This window comes from Pseudonaja textilis, chromosome 11 (assembly GCF_049901715.1).
Source record: "Pseudonaja textilis isolate UNSWEBS1 chromosome 11, rPseTex1.2, whole genome shotgun sequence".
In the NCBI taxonomy this organism is placed as follows: domain Eukaryota; kingdom Metazoa; phylum Chordata; class Lepidosauria; order Squamata; family Elapidae; genus Pseudonaja; species Pseudonaja textilis.
Genome location: NC_142000.1, coordinates 15,003,085 through 15,029,455, shown reverse-complemented (window position 1 = coordinate 15,029,455; position 26,371 = coordinate 15,003,085). Strand labels below are relative to the sequence as shown.

The 26,371-nt window shown below is 42.3% G+C and overlaps 2 long non-coding RNA genes across 2 annotated transcripts in view; one reads left to right on the top strand and one right to left on the bottom strand.

Moving 5' to 3' along the window:
- LOC148124843 (uncharacterized) overlaps window positions 1–26,371 on the bottom strand; it is a 139,007-nt gene that overhangs the window by 98,087 nt on the left and 14,549 nt on the right. The gene's annotated exons all lie outside the window — the stretch shown is intronic.
- LOC148124844 (uncharacterized) overlaps window positions 1–26,371 on the top strand; it is a 112,242-nt gene that overhangs the window by 76,986 nt on the left and 8,885 nt on the right. The gene's annotated exons all lie outside the window — the stretch shown is intronic.

The following is a 26,371-nucleotide window of genomic DNA, read 5'->3' as shown; positions in this document are numbered from 1 at the left end:
GTAATTAGCTTATTCTCCCCCCCCCCCAACTTTAAAGAAGAGTATATGAAATTGGAGGGCATCACTTGAAGTGTTATTTTTAAAATAGGAAAAAAGCCCATTCCATACTAATATTATTTTTAATAAGCTAAAACTTGGTAGAATTGCATTTAAAATTGCAATTAATGGAAATTATTAAAGCCAAGACTGCAGAAATAACCAATTTTAAATTTTAGACTGAGTTAATTCTTAACTGCTTTCATGGCCATCAGTCCCAATTAGCTAAAAAGGAGAAGCGGAAGTTAGATTGAAAAGAATAAAAGTTAAATATATCAACAGCTTTTAAATTATTTTCTTACAGAAAAGCAAATGCATAAAAGACATATAAATAAGGGTTTTTTTTTTAAAGTTAATTGTGTGCTGGAAAACGCTATGAACTTTGATGTGTTATCTAATATCAATGTATTAATTTACCCGATGCAATTGTGATGCTTTTCTTGTTCCTATAGAGATATATTTAACAGAATAACAAAGTTGGAAGGGGCTTTGGAGGTCTTCTAGTCTAACCCCCTGTTTAGGCAAGAAACCCTATACCATTTCAGACAAATAGTTATCCAATCTCTTCTTAAAACCTTCCAGTATTGGACTATCACAACTTTTGGAAGCAAGTTGTTCCACTGGTTAATTGTTTTTACTGTTAGAAAATGTCTCCTTCATTCTAGGTTGCTTCTCTCCTTGATTAGTTTCCATCCTTTCTTTCTCGCCTTGCCTTCTTGTGCTTTGGAGCATAGCTTAATTCCCTCTTCTTTGTGGCAGCCCCTCAAATATTGGAAGACTGCTATCATGTCTCTCCTAGTCCTTCTTTTCACTAGGCTAGACACACCCAATTCCTGAAACTATTCTTCAAATGTTTTAACCTCCAATTAACTAGTTACATCAGTGAATCAATCTCTCTTGATTATCTGATTTTAGATCCCACAATCTCTCCAGGATGGTCAAGAGTATTGAATTAGATATGGCAGGGGTTTATCAGAAGCATGAAAGACTAGTAACCACTTCATATCCTGAACCGAACTATGCAGGCCACATCCATGTTAGAGTTCTAGACTTAGTACGTTTGAAGCTTATACATTAGAGACAGATTAGGGGTGACATGATAGTAGTGTTCCAATATCTAAGGGGATGCCACAAAGAAGATGTCAACTCATAAAGCATTCCTGGCTTGCTCTCGAGTTGCCATAAGGAGAGTGGGAGATCTGATGGAGCAGTTATGTTGCTATGACCAGAAGCACATTCCACGCATAGTTTTCTCCAGATTGTGTCCCAGGTTACCAGAGCCAGCCAGAGAGGTGTGTTTTCTACAGCCCATGAAAGTGCTTAGTTGGAGAATGTGATTTATGACATACCCTGGGAGGAAGGGGGAAACAGGGGCATAGGTAGGCAGTAAATTACATAGGGCAGAGCCGACTGCACTTGGGAGAAGTGCCGACATGTTGCTCCTAATAAATAATTGGATTTCTTTTGAAACTTGGCTCGAGGTTCATGAATTAATTAGGGCATCCGTTGGAACCCTGACAGAAGAGAGGGCAACTTATCCTCCAAAACACCTGAAGGCAGGACAAGAAGCAATGGATAGAAACTAAACTAAAACTAAGGAGAAATTTCCTGACAATTAGATCATTGATCATTGGAATGGTTTGCCTTCAGAAGTTTTGGTTGCTCCAACACTGGAGGCTTTTAAAAAGATATTGGACAACCATTTGTCTGAAGTTTCCTGTTTGAGCAGAAGGTTTGGGTTAGAAGACTTTAAGGTCCCTTCCAACTGTGATTCTGTTATTATTCTTGTTAGAGTTTTAAATTTCTCTTTGAATCCCTGAAGTCAAATTCATAACAGAGGTTTTAAGACATTAAAAGGTTTGAGGTTCTCTTGAACCCAGAAAAAAATACATTCAAAGATGAGCTCCATCCATTTTCCTAAATGTTGATTTTAAACTTTTTACCTTAACAAGATCTTTAAATGAAGTTCTTCTCGGGGGAATCAGAGAGATCAAACAAATGTTACCTGTATCCAGAGCATATCTAACCTTATTCTTAAAAAAAAAATCCACATCAAATAACGCCCAAGAATGCAGTGCAAAATGTGTGTAATATTTTTAGTAGGTCTTTATAATGCCAGCTTTCAGGGTGAGATAAGGTATCTCAGCTACTTCAGATGGCATTGAGTGGGAATACAGCATGCAAATTACAGCCTCAGACAGACATATTTGACATAAAATTATTTAAATTTGCTAAGCTGTTCCCATTGTTACAAGAACGGAGGGGAAAAAAAGTAGTAGAATCTATCTCACTCGAACATATAATACTTGGCAAAAAAAAAAAGAAAATGGCAAGGAGGAAGAAGTTCAAAGAGGAAAAGAGAGAAGAGATAGCCCTTCTGAAAAAGCAAAGATCTGATACTTCTAAGCTCCTTCTCCCCTTGTTTCCTTCCACAATTATATTCTATTTATTGAGACTGTGCTACAGAGGCAATTCCTCTTCTGTGCATATGTCAAGGTACATGGTACCCAAGGGTAGCTAAGTTATTTCAGCCCTTCAGGCCGACCTCCCACTCTTGGGTTGTAAAAATAACCAAGTTAATTAATTCACTACAGTTAGCTGCCCTTCCATTACACTCATAGTCCATCGCTTTAATCATTCATCTCTGATTCATGGTAGAGCCAGGTCTGTTAACTTTTAGGCTGGGATAATATGTTTCCAACAGCCTGGAGTTTTATAATTTGGGTTTGGAAACTGAAGCTGGTGCCAAAGGCCCATGCTGTGAGGTTGAGATGGGCCCTTGATTACGATCGGCTTTATTTATTTGTTGTCCTGTGGTTTTGCATCCATTTCAAGGGGACCCAAGGTGGCTTACCAAAACAAAGAGACAGCCGTAATGAAACAGGTGCAGACAAATGGCCTCTGTCTAAAAAGCAGACCACGTACCATTAGATTCCAAATGCTCTAGAAAGAAAGAAAGAAAGAAAGAAAGAAAGAAAGAAAGAAAGAAAGAAAGAAAGAAAGAAAGAAAGAAAGAAAGAAAGAAAGAAAGAAAGAAAGAAAGAAAGAAATAGGAAGATAGGAAGGAAGGTAGATACAGGGAAGGAAGGAATAAGAGAGGGAGAGAGAGGAAAGGAAGGAAGGAAGGAAGGAAGGAAGGAAGGAAGGAAGGAAGGAAGGAAGGAAGGAAGGAAGGTAGGTAGATACAGGGAGGGAGGGAGGGGAGGGAGGGAAGGAGGACGGGAGGAGCATACAAAGTAGGTCAGATTTTGAAATAACTGGTGAAGTGGGTGAGGAAAGCTGACATCTCCTTGGTTGAAGAGAAGAACTGCTAGGAAGAAAAATAATTTCCAAAAAAGGAAAATATATGGTATCTCAGTTCTGGTTCATGAAACATGTTAAGCCATAAACATGGGTTTAGTTTACCAAGTTCCATAAACCCAACTATTGTGGTTTATAAACTATGGTTAAGAGGTTATTAAGTTGTGAGAGTTCAAGAAACGCTTTGTCTTATTCAGCCATGGCTTTTGGCAAATGGATTTGTTCCTCTCATATCTAGATGGAAAAATGAGCTGGGAGTAACATTTTTTCCAAAAATGCTTTTCTTTTCTTCTGATTACATTTTTATGTAACACAGTAGGATGCAGAAGATGCAACAAACTAAGAATGCCATCAGATCCTATAGAAGTGAGCATCAACAAACGCTGGCAAAAATCATTTATATTCCAAAATCTTGGCTGATCAGATGAATCCAAAAAGCTGAGGAGGAATTAACAAGCGCTGCTATTTATAAATGACAAGAAAACTCTGGAAGAGCTTCTTTTTTAAAAAAAATACAAAAAAATATATTTTTAGATCCAAATGGAAGAAATAAATGTGGGCCTTAGCTAGCAAAAAAAGCAAAACGAAATGGAATTAAGTGGGGCATTGTTACTCTGCTAAATACGGAACATTGTTTCCCATCTTTAATTGTCAGCCGAACAAAAAACATACCAGGAAGTAGATATGCTGAAAGTCTAAAAAGATTTGGGACTTGCATGCTAAAGTAAGAGGAAGCAATGGGAGATTAATTAATTGCCCTAAGTTAATTAATTTAGGGCAAACTTAATTGCCCTAGATCCTCAGAGGACTTGGTCAAAGTCATACAGGCAAATGAGAACAGTTGTTCCAGCATCTTGGGCGATCAAAGGTCAACCAGTTGAACGCATGGACCAAAATTGTGCTTTCTAAGACAGTACTGCAGATAATCAAGGTGTTTATTTATTCCAGGGTATGATGGTTCAGCAATTAAAGTTGCTGAGCTTGTCAGCAAAGCTGACAGCCTGGGTTCGAGACCTGAGTGTGCGAGAGTGAGTGAGCTCCCAGTACTTGCCTCAACTCCTGCCCCAAGGCATGCAAATGCAAGCAGACAAATAGGTACCACTTCGGTGGGAAGGTAACAGCATTCCACACGCACTGATGTAGAGTCGAGATGGTCACATGACCAGGGAAATGTCTTTGGACAATGCTATCTCTCTTGGCTAAAAATTCAGCCCCTAGAATCAGATATGATTGGGCAGGGAATACCTTTTAGTTATTCTGGGAATATATCGTATATTTACAATCTGAGACCACATTTGAATGTAAGCAGATTTCTTCTGGCCTACAGTTGCTATTTAAATTTCAGGTACAACAACACTGAAGTTCTTCAATTGTCCACCTGTATTTTCTGGTATATAATACACAAAACTGTCAAACATGAACCTTGGTTCATATTGACTAGACTTCCTTTGCTTTAAATTAAATAGGAGAAGTGGAATGTTGCTGTTGTTGTTTTTTTAAATATAGCATAAGCTGTGCTAACAATGTACATTTTTCTTTCCCCAATCCAGTAAGCAAGACAAAGATAAAAACAAAAAGACCCTTTTCTGCCCTCAGGAACTCAGAGAGTCTATTTTGACAATAGAGGAGAGAATAAGGAAGAGAGCAATGTATGAAACAAAAAAGGAAAAAAAAATAGAAAAACAGAAGACTTGCTCCAGGAGCATTAGAATATTACTTTTTTTCATGCAGCTGAGACAACGAAACATGAATAGGATTAATTCCTAGCCTTTTGTTTGTGATCAAAATGCAACGTAAAATATTCATGGCAAGTAAAATGTATGCATCATAATAAAAAAAGAGCATTTTGCTCATTTCTCAGGGCAGCCTGCTCAAATTCCCCTATTCTCAAAATCAGATTGTTATTGCATGCCCACAAATATGCATTCAGAATGAGGGATCCAAGGGCAAGAAGAGATGTTAACAGCGAAATTAAGAAAGAGAGAGAATATTCTCAATAATTACTAAGAAGTTTGGTGGAATTACACATTATATTTTTATGCCTTTTAACGGGGAATAAAAATACTCTCAGCTGATGGCCATGAAGCAAAATAACAGGCATATGATTACAGCAAATGCATAATCTATAGATTCTAAGGCATTTACAAACTATATTATGTTCATATTCCTGCTGACTTCAGTTTCCTCCAGTCCACGCATAGAAAATAGGGATCCTGAAAAGTGCATATATGAAGATCAGGATCTTATCAGGATAGAATCCAGAATACAATGACCCAGAGTGACTCCTTGAGATGGGTGGCTACAGAAATAAAATAAAGTTCAGAAATTTAGCCTATTCTTCTTACTTGTGAAGCGTTTCTTGGTTGGACAACCAGAATAACAGAATTGGAAAGAAGCTTGGAGACCTTTAGGAAAGTCTTCAAGTTCTGACTTGGTACTCCTTGACTCTTCATCAAAGCAAACAAAACCCAGGCCTTGAAAGTATGGACAGCAAAGCATCACATATTTAGAGAGCCAAATAAAGAAGTAATCACAATTCTTCTGACATTCTGCAAATTTCTGCAGCTGAGAATAGAATAGAGTAACAGAGTTGAAAGGCCTTCTAATCCAACCCCCTGCTTAGACAGGAAATCCTACAGCATTTCAGGCAAATGCTTGTTAAAAACTTCCAGTGTTGGAGCATTCACAACTTTTGGAGGCAAGTTGTTCCACTGGTTAATTGTTCTGTCAGGAAATTTCTCCTTAGTTTTAAGTTGCTTCTCTCCTTGATTAGTTTCCATCCGTTGCTTCTTGTCCTGCCCTCAGGTGCTTTGGAGAATAACTTTACTCCCTCTTCTTTGTGTCAACCCCTGGGATATTGGAAAATTGCTACCATGTCATCCTTAGTCCTTCTTTTTATCAAACTAGACATACCCAGTTCCAGCAACCATTCTTTATATGCTTTAGCCTCCAGTCCCCTAATCATCTTTAGTGTTCTTCTCTGCACTCTTTCTAGGGTCTCAAGATCTTTTTTTTATATATATATCGTGGCGACCAAAACTGGATGCAGTATTCCAAGTGTGGCCTTACCATTATAAAGTGGCGTTAACGCTTCACGTGATCTTGAGTCTATCCCTCTGTTTATGCAGCCTAGAACTGTATTGGCATTTTTGGCAGCTGCAGCACACTGCAGGCTCATATTTAAGTGATTGCCCATTGGGACTCCAAGATCCCTCTCACAGTTACTACTATTGAGCAAGCTATCACATATTCTGTACCTGTGCATTTTGTTTTTCTTGCCTAAATGTAGAACCTTACCCTTGAATTTCATTTTGTTAGATAGTGCTCAATGTTCAAGTCTATCAAGATCCTTGTATATCTTAAGCCTAACTTCTGGAGTGAGCTGAGCCTTGAGTGGAGCTCAAGATATGCAAAGATTTCCCTTCTAAACTGCTGGAACGTCTGGTTTGGAGGTCATTGTTTGTCTTATCCAACCAATCCCTATTAGACTTTTGGATTAACTGTTCTTGGCTGGATTGTGTATTTCTGCTGATCAGGCACTGAACAAGCTACCACACCTCACCAGTGGCTGCACAAAGGAGGCATGGGTGCATAGCTTCTGGAACAATCCAGAAAAGAACAGATGAGTGAGAGACTATAGTATTTACCACTTAACTTTCCACCCACTTAAAATATTCTCCTGGTTCAAAATAATCCAGCAATGTAAATCTGCCCGTTTGGTACACTTCAACTCAACTCTCCAAACTGAATGACAGTAATAACAAGTTTAGTGCATAGTTAAGTTTTCTCCTTTGAACTAGTTTTCCACCCACAGTCTACCTTGGATGACTGAACCACCTTAAATAATGGGAGAAAATCCATGTTTTTTTAAAAAAAATCCCCATATAATGTATCGATATAACTATAACTGTTATATACAACTGGAAATGGAAATATAAGGTTGGAATAATTTTGTTGCAGAGGTTCCGAAGGGTATCAAATAATAGGGAACAAAATAAAGCTTTTTTTTTATTTATTTAAAAAAAAAAGTTGCATCTTTACATCCTTTTCAGACTGTGCTAAAAATTGTCAAGTAACATTTGGTGTCTAAAAGATGAATCACAGTTAACAACCAGCTGTGTAAACAATAGATTCATTACTTTTCATGCTGCTTTAAAGCTGGGGATTTTCTTTAGTAAAGTTGCTAAATTTGCAACTTGAGAAAAAACAGCTTTACATTTGCACTTGGAATGTGTCAAATGTGTAAGGGCCAAAGGGAAAAATGGAATGTCAGCAACAAGCAGGACCAAGAAAGCTACCCAGGACCAGCCCTCCGAAGCTGTGAACAAGTGGTGAGGTGACTTACACATCATAAACACTTTGGGCCAGTGGTGATTCAATTTTTTTTACTGCTGGTTCTGTGGGTGTGGCTTGGTGGGCATGGCTTGGCTTGATGGGCGTGGCTTGGTGGGCGTGGCTTGGTGGGCGTGGCAGGGGAAGGTTACTGCAAAATCCCCATTCCCTCTCCACCCCACTAACCTGCTTTCCAGCTCCGTTCTCCTGTGCAGGGCAACAAAAGAAGACCCAGCCGATCAACTGGGACTCTGGAGGCAGAGAATAGAAGGGGCGGGGCCAGTCAGAGATGGTATTTGCCAGTTCTCTGAACTACTCAACATTTTCGCTACCTGTTCTCCAGAACTGGTCAGAACCTGCTGAATACCACCTCTGCTTTGGATATGGTCAAAGTGACCTTTTCTTTTTATGACCCTTTAATCCCTTTGTTCTGGGTGGAGTTGGGGTGATTGAGCGTTTACTGGTCGGATGCCCTTTCTGATGCCTGCATGGAGTTCACAGCCACCACACCGCTCAGGATGTAGTCACTAAATTCAATCTGAACCTGGCTTGATCCAGTCCCGGGTCTCTGAGGTGGATTTTCGAGTCCTATTTGCCCTACATTTTTTATCCTTGTTATTTTTAGTGTGTGAGCTTTTACTATTGCTTTTATGCTATTTTAACTTCCGATTGGGAGCCACCCAGAGTTGATTGTAAGATGGGCAGCTAGACAAATGTTTTAAATAAATCAGCAAACTTACTTTATTGAACAGTTGTGGGGCAGCAGACTGCTAGGAGTATTAAACTAACCTCTTGGAGAATCCCAAATCGTGCCGTGCAACAAAAGTCCACATTATTTTTGGGTTTTCAAGCTGTTCTCTGTTTGCTCAGCTCTCTGCCAGTCTGTCAGATGTGTTTCTCCTTTTTTTTAATCATCTGTTTGCTTCCCTGGGAAACTTAGAACATTTTCCAGCAGATTGGTCCGTGTGTAATTCTGAACTTTGCTCGTAGGCTTGCAGTTCCTGGATGTCCCTCAGGTAAGAAGCACAGGCAGGACTCCAGTTTGTATATTTTTATTTATTATATTCATGAAAATTATAGATGGCCCCAGCAAGAGAGAGCAATATTTGAAATCAGAGCTCCATGGCTGAATGGACGGTGCCCGAGTCCCTAAACTGAACCATAATGCCATGTGTAAAATGACCCTCAGTGTCAGGCTGAGGAGGGCGGGGGAAGAATTCCAGGCTAACAATCTTGACTTTAGCTAGCTTTCTGCCTGAGAAAAATAGCTGAGTTTTGACAACACACTAAACATGGACTTACGAACTACAATTCCTATATTTGCATAATCTTCTTTTTGCCAAAGACACCATTGCAACATGTAATTCAACAAACGCAAGAAAAAGAGCATGGGTTGTAACTTACTTAGGCTATGTGATAACAATGATAACCACTGTAATGTGATGAATCAAGGAGCCAGCCAAAGAGAGAGAAAAATGATCTCTTTCTGACTTGCTTTAAAAAATAATAATAAGACTGAGTCATCTGTGCCGACAGCCTTTAGGAGTTCTTCATTTGTTGGTTAAAGGACACCACTGTTTTAATTTTTTGTTTAGCTCCTTCACTGTAGGAATGCTGTATGGATGTAAACTACAGAAGCATAAAGCCATCAGAAAGATAACTTGAGGACAGATGGCATCATAGATTTTAAAAAGGCCTTTGTGAAATAATCAGTGGACTCATCATAATAGAAAATATTCACTGACATAATGTGCCTTTTCACATTATCAGTAATATATTAAAACTTCTCATTTGCAGACCTCAATTTGCATGGAAGTAGGGAGAGAGAAAAAATCGACTTCCCTGGAAAACTGAATAAAAGTACTTTGCTCCGGTTCTTCATTTTGATGGAGTCCAATGTTATAAACAGAAATATTTCCCCACAAGACTGTCATTGCTGATTGTGCTTTTCCCCAAAGGCATAATTTTCCATATCTGATGAAATGCTATAGCTAAGGTGGTTTTCTATCTCTCTGTAGGTTTGGGGAAACAAACTTTGGTCTCGGTTGCATCTGATAACCCCAGCTACTTGTTTGATTTCTGACAAAGAAAATCTGATGAATGTTTTGCCCCTTGCTTAACCTTGACCATTAAAAGAGGAGTCTGGAAGATCACCAGCTATGGTATAAGAAAAGGTCAAAGATGGCTAAGAAAGGCTGAATTCTCCTCTTGCTGAGCTCCTTGGCCAAGGTGTGAAAATCCCTTGAAAAGCAAAAAGGATTTTGAAAAGGAAGGAGGAAGCCAATGAAGGAAAAGGAGAAAGAGTAAGGCAATAATATGAATCGGTTCATTTGGAGGAGAAAAAGACTAGGGCCGTGTCTTTGATGGGAATGAACATAGAATCATATAGCTGGGAAAGGTCTTCTATTCAAGGCGAAAGACCTTATACCATCCCAGTCAAATGGTTGTCCAATCTATTTTTGAAAACCTCCAGTGATGGTTGAAGTAGCTTCTTGGATAAGAAGCAAAATGTCTTCAAAGAAAAACAAGAAAGTCCACTTGCCTCTTGCAGAAAGCACCTCTAAGTGACGGAGGACCCACAGGTCTGGGAAACAAGTTGTTCCACTGATTAATTCATATTATCACTCCGATTCTGAACTCTACTTCAAAAGTCATCCACTAAGGATGGGAAACATGTACCAGTCTGAGAAAATAGAGAAGGTTCCTACCTTCCTTTGGAGTCAATCTCACCATTCAGGAGATGCTCTGGAAAAAAAAAAAATCCAATAGGAAATCCTTTGAAATAACAAATTCTTTGTGATATTCTGGACCATCACAATTGTGAATGGTGCTTTATACATTTCAAACATTTAAATTGGATATTTCTTGGGACACAGGCATGCCTACGTCTGCCTGGAACTTTCAGCAAGACGCCATTATTAATAATTATTGGTAATAATTAATAGCTTAGCCTCCCAAATGAAGAATAGTTTCAGCTCCTTGGAGCCACAATATCCATTCATCCATCCTAGGAACTCAGGACAGATGACTTGTATTTCTTCTGCAATGTACATTTTGAGATGGTGTATCAGAAGCTCAAGTGAATGTTTATAATGGAACTAAATTATACCTTTGCAGGAGCACAACAAACATATCCGAATTGCTCTTTTTTTCTTATTAAAAAAGCAAAATGTGCTGGAAAACGAAGAACTAGTCCAAATGATATTTTACTTCTGCATTTTGTTACTCTTTCTGCTTTGGGGAACTTCATTATCAGAGTGAAAATTAATCTTAGAATGCCCTCAATGTTTTCATTTGAGTATTTCAGAAAAAGGCCAGAAATAGAATTAATGAAGTAAGTTTGTTCACCATTATTGTTCACCTTGCTAAAACTCTCAAATTGCGCAGAACTTAAAAGAGATTTATTTATTTTAAACCTCTCTTAACAGGTTGCCCTCCTTCGTGTGGAAATTGACAGTCTACAGCTAACCACAACAGATATGCTTAAACCACTGAGAAATGCATGAAGAATAAAACAGAGCGTTAAATGTACAGCGTATAAAGCGCTTGCTAAAATCCATTAAGGTGAAGTTGATCAAAGGCAGACCAGATGTTTTGCAACTGCTTTTAAGGGATTTTTATTTATTTATTTAAGAAAAAGACTTCTTTGGGGGTTTGATGAGCCATGGTGGCACAGTGGTTAGAGTGCAGTACTGCAGGCTATTTCTGCTGCCTGCTGGCTGCCTGCAATTTGGCGGATCAAATCTCACCAGGCTCAAAGGTTGACTCAGCCTTCCATTTTTCTGAGATTAATGAGGACCCAGATTGTTGGAGGCAAGAGGCTGACTCTGTTAACCATTTAGAGAGGACTGTAAAGCCCTGTAAAGTGGTATATAAGTCTAAGTGCTATTGCTATGGTTGCCTGTCAGTTTGATAGCTCCCTTGATGAAGCAGAGAAAGGCATCTCTAATGGAGATCTGAATGGTTGAGAAGGTCAGTTTGAGTGCAACTAACCCTTTAGTCTGCTTGGTTTCAAACCATCAGGAGCAGTGTTTGAAACCCTGACTGCAAACAAAGCTTGCTTTTGCAAACTGATTCCTGTGTGTGTTGGTCTTTCCTGGGGTGAATGTTCAATCGCAGGCTTTCTGTTTGGGGGTTCTGTGCAAATTGATAGAAGCGAATATGGCTGGAGAAGAAGCCGTGTTCTCCACAGCGATAACGTAAGTACTCATTTTGCACAGCCAGAAACCTTTGATAACTTGCCTCTTTCAATTTCTGCATGTCGAGTTCACCTGCTGAATAATGTCGCAATCGCCTGGATTAATTCTGGTTATCGGAGCTGTCAGAGTTTCCATCAAACAGTGGCGGGTTTCTCCTTCTTCTCTTGACCCTTTGACCAAACCATGATCGCAGCAGGATCTCCAATCAAATAGCATTGGGATAATGTCTATTTGCCAGGGGCTCAAAAGAAGGAACACTTGCCTCGCTCACGCTGGATAGGATTAACAAGGTTTATGCCTGCAACTATACCAAATAAACATCAATTTTTATGAAAAAAAAAAAAAGCATTTCGGCGCAACCCATTCATTGATGATGTAAAAAAATCAGTACTTTGTTTTGTTGATGTTCCATTAATTGAGGAAATGGGTTTGCTTTAAATACTGTTCAAATTTATAAATTGCTCCATTATAGAAATTAGCTTTCCTTCTCAATATCTCAAAAGATAGATAGATATTCCTATATAAATGGGTAGCGCATCTATTCAAGCATTATTACCCCTAACAATGCATTGAGTGAAGAGAAGCATTACAGTCTTTGACTCATGACCACAACTGAGCTCCAATTTCTGTTGCCAAGCTAGACCGTTGTTAAGTGAGTTTTACCTCATACTAAAGCCTTTCTTGCCACATTTGTTAAATGAATCAGTGCAGTCGTTAAGTCAGTGACAAGATTGTTAAGTGAATCTGGATTCCCCATCAACTTTGCTTGTCAGAAGGTCGCTGTGATGACCCAGGGCTTGGCACAAAAGCAACAAAGTCACAAAAGTAGGTAAAGTCCCTTTAATACCTCCAACTTGGCCCCCAATGTCCAGTTATCATCACCTGGAGAAAAGAAGACTCTCCCAAGAACAGTTTTTAAAGGGAAGAAATTCAGTCTGAACCCAAAGTACATATAGATTATAAATAAAAACCAACACAAACCAAGCTGCAGCAGTTAATGAAACAGGGCAGGATAAGGAATTGCAGACTTCAAAAGATAACAAAACACACACAGTTGGGAGGATGCCAGAACCCAGATAAGACTTGAGAAACCAAGATAATTCACACTTTGCTTCCAGAAAGGTGCTGTACGCAAACACCCTTTTTAAATCCTGTTTTCCCAGCTGCAGGTAATGAAGGGAATCAAGGCCCTTTTCTCCCCCCTAATCCATGTTGCTCCCTTATCCGTTCCTCCCTGCGTGTCCTAGGATGAAGAGGGGGTGGGCCTGGGTCTTCCTCTGAAGGCCCAGCTGGACCATGCCCTTCCCCAGTTTCCTCCACAGCCACTGGAGCCATACTCCCACTCCCTGTCAGCTGCTTGATCTTCCCCTTGGAATCAGACTCCAACTGGAGCATGACAGTCACAAACAATGATCACGCAATCCTGGGACACTGCAAATGTCATAAATTGAGTCAGTTGCCAAGTGTCAGTATTTTGATCACATGACCATGGGGATGCTGCAATGGTCATAAGTAGGAAACAAAGTCTCCTTGTTTCAGGGTCATTGTAACTTCAAACAGTCCCTAAGCAAACTGTTGAAAATCAACAGTTTGTATTTATATTAGCTTCAGCATCCAAGTACCTACGGCTCAACCCTCGATGCCTTTCCCTCAATTTATCGAGAAGAGAGGGCTGAAATAGGGTTGCCTTCTGTGATGGGAAATCTTGTTCCATCAAGATTGCTGTCTTGGAGGGAAATCGACAATTGTTCAATAAAGAATCCCCTTTCAGGCTTCTGCTGAGTAAAATAAGGCCAGGTTCAAAAACTGATCTCTATAGAACAACTGAAGCTACAACTGTCCTAGGCAATTTCACTCTCTTCTGCACACAGATTCCCTCATCAGTTTTACTGACACAAATCAATGATTCATCAAACTCACTATTGAGTTTGATGGACCACTGATTGGATTCAGGATAGTTGATGGGGATCGTGAGTAAATCCACCCTCAGGTAAAGTACAATTCTCGTTTACTACATGGATATGCTATACAATTTATTTGGCAATAGTATAGAAGTAGTTTACCGCTGATTTTTTTTTTTAATATATTTTTTTCAACTTTCCAGAGCATCTTACAAGCCCTGATGATCTTTTATCCAAACAGTAACTAGCAATAGCATTTAGGCTTATATACTGCTTCACAGTGCTTTCCAGCCCTCTCTAGGTTGTCATGCCCCTGTTGGAATCTGATTTGGAGAGGGAGGCCAAACAGCTCACAGGGAATGGGAGTGTGGCTCCGCTGGCTGTGGAAGAAACTGAGGAAGGGCAAAGTCCGGCTGGGCAGACCAGGGGAGAGATAGAACAAGGGAGAGGGAATTCAGAGGAAGACCCAGGCCCACCCCCTCTTCATCCTAGGGCACGCAAGGAGGAACGGAGAAGGGAGCAACGTGAGTTGTGTAGCTTATGGGGGAGGAAAGGGCCCTGATTCCCTTCATTAGCCACAGCTGGGAACACAGTGTTTAAAAAGGCAAGCTGCATGTAGCAAGCTTTTGGGAGCAAATCATGAATTTTTCTGGTATCATCATGGCTTATCTGTGTTCCTGGTGTCTTCCCAACTGTGTGAGTTTTGCCATGCTTTCCAGTCTGCAATTCCTTCTCCTGCCCTGTCAAGTTAATTACTGCAGCTTGGTTTGTTTGGAGGTTTTTTTTTTCAGTCTGTATATATCTTGTTTTGGATTGAATTTTCTCCAGTCAAAGGCTGTTCCTGGGAGTTTTTCTCCAGCCAAAGGCAACCTGGATATTGCGGGCAAAGTTGGAGATAATAAAGGGACTTTTCTTGCTTATTTGACTGTGTGGCCTTTGTGCCAAGCCCCTTTGGGTCATCACAGCGGTTTAGAGTCAGCATATAGAATAACAGAGTCGGAAGGGACCTAGTCTTATAGGTCTCCTAGTCCAATCCCCTGCTTAGGCAGGAAACCCTATACCATTTCAGAAAAATGGTTGTCCAATTTCTTCTTTAAAACTTCCAGTGTTGGAGCATTCATAATGTCTGGAGACAACTTGTTCCACTGGTTAATTGTTTTAACTGTCAGGAAATTTCTTCTTAGTTCTACATTGCTTCTCTTCTTCATTAGTTTCCATCCATTGCCCCCAACAATCAGGGTCCTCATTTTACTGACCTCAGAAGGATAGAAAACTGAGTCAACGGTCAGTAAGAATTGAACAGCCAGCAGCTGAGAGAATTAGCCTGCAATACTGCCGTCTAACCACTGTGCCACCCCAGCTCCTAAACCAAATCTTTCTATACTCAGATTAAATCTAGCCAAGTACTGCAATTTGCTCTGGTTGGCAAACTAGTCTACTCATAAACTGCCTTTCTATTTTCAAAATTCTGAAACAACAGTGTATGGTTATAGTTTCCATTTGACTTAAATTCTCGACAAGAAAGGACAAACGTGACATAATCTGAAGTATGTACCGGAGGTTTAAGTGATCAAATCTAGTAAGATTTGTAAGTAATGTAGCTTTTCCATGCAGCTTTGCCTTCATGCAATTGGTTTTCATCTAAAACCAGGAGAAGAAAAATGAGGAACTATGGGAACTATGTTAGAAGCAGGTGGAGAATTGGATTTACCCTAAAACAATGTATGAATTCGCTACAGCATTGGAATAGCCAGGTTTCACATAAAATATGATAAAGGACCCTATAATCCTTGAGCTGCATTGTCTCCAAGCTCCTTTGCACAACCTTTGTAACACTTTTTGACTCTGCTACCATTTCATGATACATTAGCTAGAAATAGGGCACTATTGTTTCCTTCTACTTCAGGTGGAAAAAAAGCCAAATACCATTCACTCATCACAACATCTCCAGAACCGTAAAGCCTACAAACTTGAAATTTGGCACGTATGTTCCTCTTGGCTTCTAGGTGCTTGCTAAGAAAGGATTTTTTGAAACGACCATCAGATCATTAGTATTTCTAATACAGCAATTAACACGCTCTGATGCTAAGGAGGTGGTATTCAGCAGGTTCTGACCAGTTCTGGAGAACTGGTAGTGGAAATTTTGAGTAGTATGGAATACCACCTCTGACTGGCCTCACCCACCCCCTCTATTCTCTGCCTCCTGAGTCCCAGCTGATCGGCTGGGTCTCCTTTTGTTACCCTGCACAGGAGAACGGAGCTGGAAAGCAGGTTAGTGGGATGGGGAGGGAATGGGGATTTTACAGTATGCTTCCCCTGCCACGCCCACCACACCACATCCACCAAGCCACACCACGCCCACCAAGCCAAGCCACGCCTACCAAGCCATGCCCACAGAACTGGTAGTAAAAAAAATTTGAATCCCACCACTGTTCTACTCCGCCTCTCCACCTGAAAAGAACTCTGTTCCAACTGCTAGTTGCCTCACATTCCATTACCTCAGTTCAAACTGGTAGATGTTCCACTCCTTCATTCCTTACAGTACTAAACATTGGTACCTCACCAAAATGTCTACGCCTTCCATCTATGGAATTTCTTCTGGACTCAAGGTGGTGGAAGCGATATTCCCTTATGTGTTTCAATCGCCGACCACCACTGAGCCAACGGATAGTGGACCAAAATTTCTCCTTCATAGCCCGATCACAAAGTTTTGTTGTGAAGCACAGGTATCCAACTAGTAGATTTATATAGTTTTGAAAAGCAATCCTATCCAATCTCTCGATCACCAAAAATGAAACCCAGAAACTCCTTACTTTGTCCATGTCTCTAAAACAGGGGTCGCCAATCCCAGATCCATGAACTGGCACCAGTCTGTAAAATCTGCACACACAAGTGACGCCCCATCCATGGGATGCAAGCAAGAGATGAAACCACACAACCCTTGGGTCCACAAAAAAAACTCTCTCCACAGAACCGGTCTCTGGTGCCCAAACAGTTGGATGCTACTGCTTTAAAACAGCGGTCTCCAACCTTTGGCAACTTTTAGACTTGTGGACTTCAACTCCCAGAATTCCTCAGCCAGCACATCTTTCACACAACCATAGTAGTTCTTAGCCTTCACGGGCTACAACTTACAGCCTGCCCTGCCTCCCCCAAAAGCTTGCTCCCGGTTTGTTTAAATAGAAATACAACTTAAGAAAATAGGAATGTTAGAGCTATGCTAGTGCAGGTCAAACGGCCTGTTTAACCTAGCCTGTCCTAAGCTTAAGCAAACAAGACGCTTATAAAAATATAATAATCCGCTTCTATCGTATTCTCCGGGAAATGATATTAAAAAGGTGTGCCAACAAAAAAGCATGACATAATAAACGCAGAGCTAATATCACTGCAGAGATTCCCACTCAACTGTTAGGAGCAGAAAAGGCAGATTGGTGTCTTTTGTCCGTATTTCTCTTCCATAAATTTGTAATTTTAACATCTATTCATTGATCTCAGCCAGATACGTGAGCCTCTTCCATTACTAACATGCAGCCAGTTATCAGCCAAGTGTCCTCTACAAGAGTTGGAAGTAGAGTTCCTCACATCCCAATAGATACATCAGCTGTGCTCTCTGGGACAATTTGTTCCAGCATATCTGAAGGGCTCTCTGTTGAAAAAGGCTGGACTGAATCTTCTATATATATATAAAAGCGAAATACCACTCACACATCATCACAAAATCTCCAGAACCGTAAAGCCTATAAACTTGAAATTTGCCACATATGTTCCTCTTGGCTTCTAGGTGCTCACTAAGAAAGGATTTTTCAAAATGACCGTCAGAGCATTAGTATTTCATATATTATTATTAACACGCTCTGATGCTAAGGAGTTCTACTTCCACTCCCCACCTGAAAAGAAATATGTTCCAAATGCAAAACACAAGCAGAGGAGAGGAGTTTCAGTTTCACAGCATCAAGCAGCTTTAGTATAGAACAGTTGAGCTAAGCCACACCCAGGCTCCTTGTTGTCTACTTCTTGCTTACAAAGCAAATACTGTTTCAGTTTCCAAACAGCCATCAACTCTCTCACAAACTGACAGGAAGCTAGCCAGAAGAATACCGATGGATACTGGTAGGCAGAAGCAGAATTTTTTCCCCTTATTTTCCTCCCCCAAAACTAAGCCCGATCACATAATTTTGTAGCAAAGCTACAATGGAGTCAGGGAGAGATGCGTTGAGCCATATTTCACAGACAAATATGATGTCGAATTTAGCCATATTTAGTAAGAGGAAAATTTCAGGTATTTTATTTGCAAGGCTTCTTGCATCGAGTAGCTTGCATTTAAGGCCAGCAGTAGTTGGAATTGAGGTAGTTAGGGGCATGCGTGCCTAGTCTTGGGTGATGGTGGATTGGTTGAGGTAGGGTTGTGGTTGAAAGTTTAAGCTGAGTTGCGAGTTGTGTGACTTACTTTTGATACAGGTCCTTCTCTCCATTGTCTAGACGTTTTTTGAATTCAGTGAAGAGTACACGGGAGCGGGCACATTGCTGTAAGGTTAGGTCAGGGTGACAACGGAGGTTCTTATGGTTGGTGTTGGTTTTGGCAAGTGAATTTATAGTGTAAATGAATTTATGTTTGCTTGATTCATTTTTGCAAATGACCCTGCAGAAGCGTGGGGCCACAGAGCTGTCTCTGTTTTTGAGCTCTCAGCCAATGCGGGAAATGTCAAGTATTTCATCAGGGGAGATGCTTGATGCTTGATAATCACTGAGGATGTTTCGGACAGTTGTGATGTCATCATTATCATTGATGTCTCTAGACCAAATAAAATGGTGTTTGGACATTTCCGTTCAACAGCTTCTCTGATGAGGATTGGGATATCATTATTTGTCTGGCTTATGTTTTTTTGTGGATTGGGTTGGAGATTGAGTTGTGGTTGTTGGGTAGAGTTGTGGTTTGTAGCTATTGGATGTTCAGGATTTTGTGTTGTGTCTTTTTTTTTCAAGGTTGGATAATCTTTTTTTTAAAGCGTCCAGGGATGCTACTACGGTGCCAGGGGGTGTTATTCGTGTTTCAATGGTATCAACTCTTTCCAACAGATCCAGTTTGGGTCTGCATGATTTGCAGAGATATGGAAACTCATTGGATGATTCTAGGTATTGAATCATTTGCTCGGGTAATCCCAAGCAGTCACGATGAGCGTATTTGTTACATAGAGAACATTTGATGGAGTTTTCATTATCTTTTAGAGTTTTGTAGCATTTAAAGCATGTGCAGGAGTCTTGTGGTTCATTGGTGGGGATTACTTTCTCTTTAGGTTGTGGTTTGGCATTGGATTTTTTTCTTGGCATGGTAGGTTTTTTAAGGTGATACGTTGATTAAATTAATGGAACAATTTTAGGTAATCAATATAGCCAATATCACACCAATCAACCAATTGCAGTAATCTATCTAGTCAAATAATTTTCTTAAGCAACAATCAGCCTAATCAATTAATTACACTAATCATTAATCACACTGTTCAATTAAATTCACTAAATCACTGATTTTACTAATCAATTAAATTACATGAATCTTGATCTTTTAAACTAATCAGTAATCACACTATTTGCACTAAACACTCTAATCACACTAATCAATTAAAACAATAAATCAATTAAACCAGTAATGAAATGTTTTATAGAAATTGATTATCTAATCATTGATAGAGGTGATGAGGTATAAAAGTTGTAAGTTTTGAGGTAATGAATTAATCAGTGTTTGATTAAAGTAATGAGGTAGTATTGAGAGTCTGCAAGGAAAGGGTTAATTGTTTTACTAGCAGCTGTGATTTACTGGGTGGGAGGAATTTATTGCTCTGATTGCTGCTGCTATTACTCTGTAAACAATAGGCTGTAACAAGATGTTCAAAGCACGCTGGATTTTTGAAAGAGAGCAAAACTCGCTGAATTAAAACACTTTAACTACAATCAATACATCTCTGAATAAGACTGTTTTCCAATAGTTTCCTAAAGTTCTTCAAGTTGAGTACTAGTAAAAATACAGTCCAGAAATTTGGGTTAACCAATCCAGCCTGTCCTTTACTTTTAAAGTTACTTCTAGTTGCAATATCTTTTTTTTTTTAACTAAATCTGACAGTCACTCCAGATCGTTAATCGCAGCTATTTTCCTCCTTTGAGTCCCACTTTCCAAGGAAAATTCCACTGCAGAAATTGGAGTGATTCCTACCAAGACTAAGCACGCTGTTACAAGATCTTTCCTTTCTTTTTCACTTCTGTCTCAGCTGCCTTCCTGGCTTCGATTTAGCCATGCTGGCAGTTCTCTTTTTAGTTCAAATGGAGGGGTTTTCTTCCGGTCAGTCGAGGAGACTCTCCTCTCTTCGAGACCACGGAAGCATTCCTCTGCCTTTACCACCCGTCCGGGGTGACTTTCGGCTCCTAAGAGCCTCAGGGCTTTCTCCTCCCTCCTTGTTTCTCCCTGCCAGCTGTCCGATGTGGCTCTGGGGAAACTGTGTGGGGGATATTAATGGAAACACGTTGTCTGGCGTGGAAGATACTTCTATCAGCTGTGTGAGGGATTTAAATGAAGGTACGTTGTTTGCACACCGCTGGCTCCAAGTGATCCAGTTCAAGAGCTCCACCAGTGTGGTTAATAGGGATCGATGGAAAGAGCTTCACTTCTCTGGGGAAGGAGAGGAGGGCTCCGGATCAGCTAGCAGGAGCTCCGCCAGCATTATTAGGGCTCCACGGCTTCAGAATCTAGCTGTTTGGGCCTTGTTTTGGGGGCTCTGGTTTACTCACGGTTACTGGTGCAGGCGGCAGCTTTAAAAGTGATTTCTGGTGCAGGTGGTGGCTTTATAGGGAGATAGTGCTCCAGGAGCGAGAGCCTCACCTTCCTAGTTGGGCATGGACGAAAGCTATTCCTGTGCTCGGTGGGAGTCGAATAAGATTCGATAGCACCGAAAGAAGCACAGAATCCATGAAAGCCTCTTGCAAACACCGCAGGGTTAGAGATTTTCCGCTACTGGTTCTCCAGAACTAGTCAGAACCTGCCGAATACCACCTTTGGTTGACTCCTTCTTCTAAGGGGCTGCCACAAAGAAGACAAGGCCAACCTATTTTCCAAAGCATCAGAAGGCAGGACAGGAAGCAATCGATGGAAACTAATCAAGGAGAGAAGCAATTCTGGAACTTAAAGAGAAATTTCTGGACAGTGAGAACCAATTAACCAGTGGAATGGCTTGCCTGCAGAAGTTGTGGGTTCTCAATCACTGGAGGCTTTTAAGAAAAGACTGGACAACCATTTGTCTGAAACGGTATAGGGTTCCCTGCTTGAACAAGAGCTTGGACTAGAAGACTTCCAACTCTGTTATTCTGCAATTCGGTTTAAACTTTAAATCTTATTCAAGGAAGAACAGGATGGCACATCAGAAAATAATAATGTCTCATTTATTTTGCTGTCAATCAGCAATCAAGTCCTGTACAATGCAGTGCTGGTTTCTAATTGCTCCAGCGCTCAGCTACGTTCCAGCTGGATGGCAGGATGCTTAATGTCTCCTCTCTAAGTTATTTTCCCCCCTTCTGCCGCTTCCACTGCCACTACCCTAAAGACAAGCAGTGGCATTAATTAAGACATCACAATCTTAATGTTCACCCACCGGCTTCGCTATATATTCCATTCCCAAAATAGATAAGCAGTTGCAAAAATTTCCATGCATTTACATGATGTCTTTCCAAGCCGTTCTCTTTCCATTATTATCATTTACATGCCCATAATTTAAGGTATCCTCCAGGAAAATAATGTGCTTTTTTTTTTTTTTTTTTGGAATGCAAGGAAAACATTTGTGTCACTAGAGAAAATAGACGTTTGACACTTGACAGAAAAAGCTCCGAAATCAAAAGAATGTCATTATTCTGGACAGGAATAAAGCCAGATTGTGTGAGTCTCCTACAATTTCAGCTATCCTAATATTTATAAACTGCAGACTTCAATTGGGACCAGAATTTCTGTTGCTAAACAAGGCAGTTGTTAAGTGAATGTTGCCCCATTTTATGACCTTTCCTGCCCCAGTTGTTAAGTGAAACGCTGCAGTTAAGTTGAGCAAGACGGTTTGTTAAGGGAATCTTGATTTTACAATCCCTTTTCCATCTTGCTAAGCAAACCACTCTTGTTGTGAAGTGAATCATGTGGTCATGAAATGACTCCAGCATCCTGTGTTGACTTAGTTTGTCAGAAGCCAACTGGGAAGATCGAGAATGGAGATCACATGATTCCAGGATGCTGCAACTGTTGTAAATATATGCTGGTTGCCAAGTGTTTGAATTTTGATCTGCTGACTGTACAGATGTGCTAATGGTTGTAAGTCAATGATCAGTTCTGTCACTTTTTTGTTGTTGTCGCAACTTTGAACGGTCACTAAACAGATGGCTATAACTCAAGGACTACCTCTAAAAGTAGAGAAGATCTGCACTCATTTTCCGTAGCTACGTTTTTTAAATAGGCCTTGTTGATTGAGATCACAGAAGGGGACGCTGTGAGCCTATTAAAATACTGTAGCAGTAGCAATAGCACGGGGGACGAGTGGTCTGCCACCTCCAAGTGGTGTCCCCTGGATGCGCGAAGCCGTCAAACGCTGACCGTAACTGAGAGCAGACCCTCCGACGACAGGCCCACGCGACAGGCCGGCTGGAGTACTCAAATGCCGCATCAACATGGTGGAAACGTCCACTACAAAACACACGTCCAATGCTACCGCGCTTGGGGAACCGACGGGCGCAGGAGACCATTGGCCTGCGCCAAAAATCAACGAAATGGTCCACGCGGGAAAGCACGGCGCACCTGCACCGTGAGAAAGCTATGGCGACTGCGTCCGGGTCCGATGCGCACGGAGACCACCCGATCCGTGTGAAAAACGCAAGCGGGAACAGAGGACTGCCAGACGCTCAAGGTGGCCACCTGGGCGTGGATTCGCTGACTGGACGCCGACCGAGATCGTCAGGGCCATGCGGGACAGGAAGCTGGACATCTGCTGCCTCCAGGAAACTCGCTGGAAGGGCAACAAGGCTACGACTATAGACGGCTACAAGATCATATACACCAGCTGTAAGGAAAACCGCGCGGTGTAGCTGTGGTTGTCAGTCCAAGCTGGCAAAGTTCCGTCGCAGAAGTTAAGCGCCTCACAGAACGACTGATGATAATCGTCGTAGCGACCGAGAGGCAGCGCCTACACATCTTGTCTGCCTACGCCCCTCAGACCGGATGTCACGAGGAGGAGAAGGATACCTTCTGGGAACTGCTCGACATCCAACTCAGGCAGATCCCACACGAAGACGACATCATCATCTCGGGCGACCTGAATGGTCATGTAGGGCGGGACAAAAATGGACACCAGTGCCACGGTGGGCACGGCACAGGCGATACGAATGAGAATGGCCAGAGGATCCTGGACTTTGCCGACTCCCATGATATGACCATCACGAATACCTGCTTCATTAGGCGAGAATCTCAACTCCTCACCTACCATAGCAGAAACGGGAGCCACCACACACAGATCGACTACATCATCGCATCGACGAAGAGCCGCTAAAAACGTGCTCAACGCCAAGGTGTACCCGATTTAATCGAGCAGTCAGCACAGGCCGCTGATGGCGAAGATCAGGATCAGCAAGCCCAAGACCAGGATTGACAAAGGAATGCAGACCAGCCACGAATCAAGTGGTGGAACCAGAAGAAGATGGCGGGACCCCTCATCAAACCGGAGCAGTTCCTGCAGATGGTCGACGGGCCACAGGAAGCGTGGTCCATGCTGAAGAGCACTGTTCACACTGCCGGCTGCCAACAGCTTGGTTGCACCAAGCCAGGACGGAGACGCATCGAACGAGATACATGGCTCTGGACACCGGAAGTACAAGATGCCGTACACCTGAAGAAACGGCTCTACAAGGCCTTTCTTCAGGACAAGACCAGCGAGAAGCTCTGCGAATACAAGGCGGCCAAAAAGGCAGCCAAGAAAGCAGTAGCGACAGCCAGAAGCTCCCACTACAATGACATCTACGAGAAGCTGAACACGCGAGAAGGCGAGAATGAGATCTACCGCCTAGCCAAAAGCAGACACAGGAAGACCCTGGACATTGACCAGTTTCATGGGATCAACGACGAAAGGGGAAATTTGATCGTCAACCCCAGAGATGCTGCGGAGAGGTGGCGGCAATACTTCGAGAAGATCTCCACCGAGGAGTTCCACACCCACGAACCCCGCGAGGTGACCCAGTTGAAGGCCCAGTCTCAGGCATTTATGCCAGCGAGGTCGCCGGCGCCATCAAGGCCATGAAAAACGGTAAGGCAACAGGACCAGACGACATCCCTGCTGACTTCTGGAAAAAGGCACTACGGGCTCGGCATTGTGGCTGTGCGAGCTGTTCAACAACATCGTCTCCACGGGAAAAGTGCCACCACGACTGGTACCGCAGCACCACTGTTCCGATCTGGAAGGGAAAGGGCAGCCCAGCGGACTGCTCCAACTACAGACCGGTCAGGTTACTGTCACACACTATGAAGATCTTTGAACGCGTCCTTGATAAGCGCGTATTCGGGACATCGTCGACATCAGCGTCAACCAGGCTGGATTCATCAAGAACTGCGGCACCACCGACGCCATCTTCGGTGTGCGGATGCTGATGGAGGCTCACAGAGAGAAGAAAATCCCGCTCCACACCGCCTTCCTAGACTTGGAAAAGGCCTTCGACCGAGTCCCCACGATCTCATCTGGTACGCACTGCGAGATCACGGCGTGCCTGAGCTGCTCGTACAATGGGTCCAACTCCTATACAGATGTCACAAAAGCCGTGTAAAAGCGGCAGCTGGGATATCAGAGGAGTTTAATATTACCGTCGGCGTACACCAGGGCTCTGCTCTCTCACCACTGCTGTTCATTCTGGTGATGGACACAATTACACCACGACCTGTACACGCCCGCCCCATGGACGCTGCTCTACGCCGATGATGTGTTCCTGGCCAACCTGTGCAAGGCTGAACTCGAGCACCGAGTCCAACAGTGGCACGACCGCCTCGAGCAGTTCGGGCTCCGGCTGAACCTAAAGAAGTCCGAATACCTGACCACTGACAATGAAATGACAGGCTCCATCCACGTGAACGGGCAAGAGCTACCGCGCGCCTCCACCTTCAAGTACCTGGGAACTACTCTTGGGAAGAAGGCCTATTACAAACTGAGGTGGCAGCCAGGATCAATGCAGCGTGGGGCAAATGGAAGTCCGTCACGGGCGTCCTCTGTGACAAGAAGATGCCGATGAGCCTGAAGGCGAAAATCTATAACTCTGTGGTGCGCCCGTGGCCATATACGGCGCAGAGTGCTGGCCGACGACCAAAGAAGTCGAAAGCAGACTCCAGATAATGGAGATGCGAATGCTCGATGGTCGGTAGGCCTCACCCTACTCGATCGCGTCAGGAGCGAAGAAGTGCGTAGACGGTTCAACGTCGTGCCCATCCCCACGGTCATGAGGCAGTCCCGGCTACGATGGTTCGGCCACGTGAGCCGCGCCAAGGAAGAATCCATCATCAAATCTGTAATGAAGGTGACTGTCGGAGGAGCGAGACCGCGTGGTAGACCTAAACAACGCTGGATGGACAAGATCAAGGCCGATCTAGAGATCGCGAAGGCAGACCCGACACGCGTGGCAGACAGAGAGGTGTGGAAGCAGTACTCAAGGACATTAGCGGACCTCGCCCGAGCGCGAGACAAACGCTGAAGAAAAAGAAGAAGAAGAAGAAGCAGTAGCAATAGCACCTAGACCAAGGGTCTTCAAACTTGGCAAGTTTAAGACTTGTGGACTTCAGCTCCCAGAATTCCTGAGCTAACATGACTGGAGGAGGAATTCTGGGAGTTGAAGCCCACAAGTCTTAAAGCTGCCAAGTTTGAAGACCCCTGATCTAGACTTACATACCACTTCAGAGTGCTTTACAGCCCTCTCTGTTTACAGAGTCAGCCTCTTGCCCCCAACAATCTGGGTCCTCATTTTACCCACCTCAGAAGTATGGAAGGCTGAATCAGCCTTGAGCCTGGTGAGAATCGAACTGCTGACAGTCAGCAGAGTTAGCCTGCAAAACTGCCTTCTAACCACTGTGCGTTAATGAAAAATTAAAAAGCTGTGAATTGACGCTAATGCCTCATTTTACTGCAACAGAGAGAGTTGGAAGTCAATGCTTCTTTTTCTTTTCTTTCTTTTCTTCTCTTTCCTCACTTCTCTTTCCCCTCTTCCTCCCCCGTGCTTTTCTGTTTACTTTTGTATTTTGTACCTTGTAATATTTTATAACTCAATAGAAATGTTAAACGGAAGAATCAAACTGCTGACAGTTGGCAGAATTAGCCTGCAATGCTGCATTCTAGCCACTGCACATGAATTCTGAGTATCTCATTCATGAAATCCTAAATTGCAATTGGCGAATCCATGCTTCTATATCCTCCCATTTTAGAAACCCTCCTCCAACCCCTCATCCCATTTCTGAACCTGGGCAGGGAGAATCCTCTTTTTTTCCCCTTTATAATCAAGTGTATGACATAGCCAGTATATCAGTGAGCTATTAAACAGAATTCAGCACGGTTTGAATGG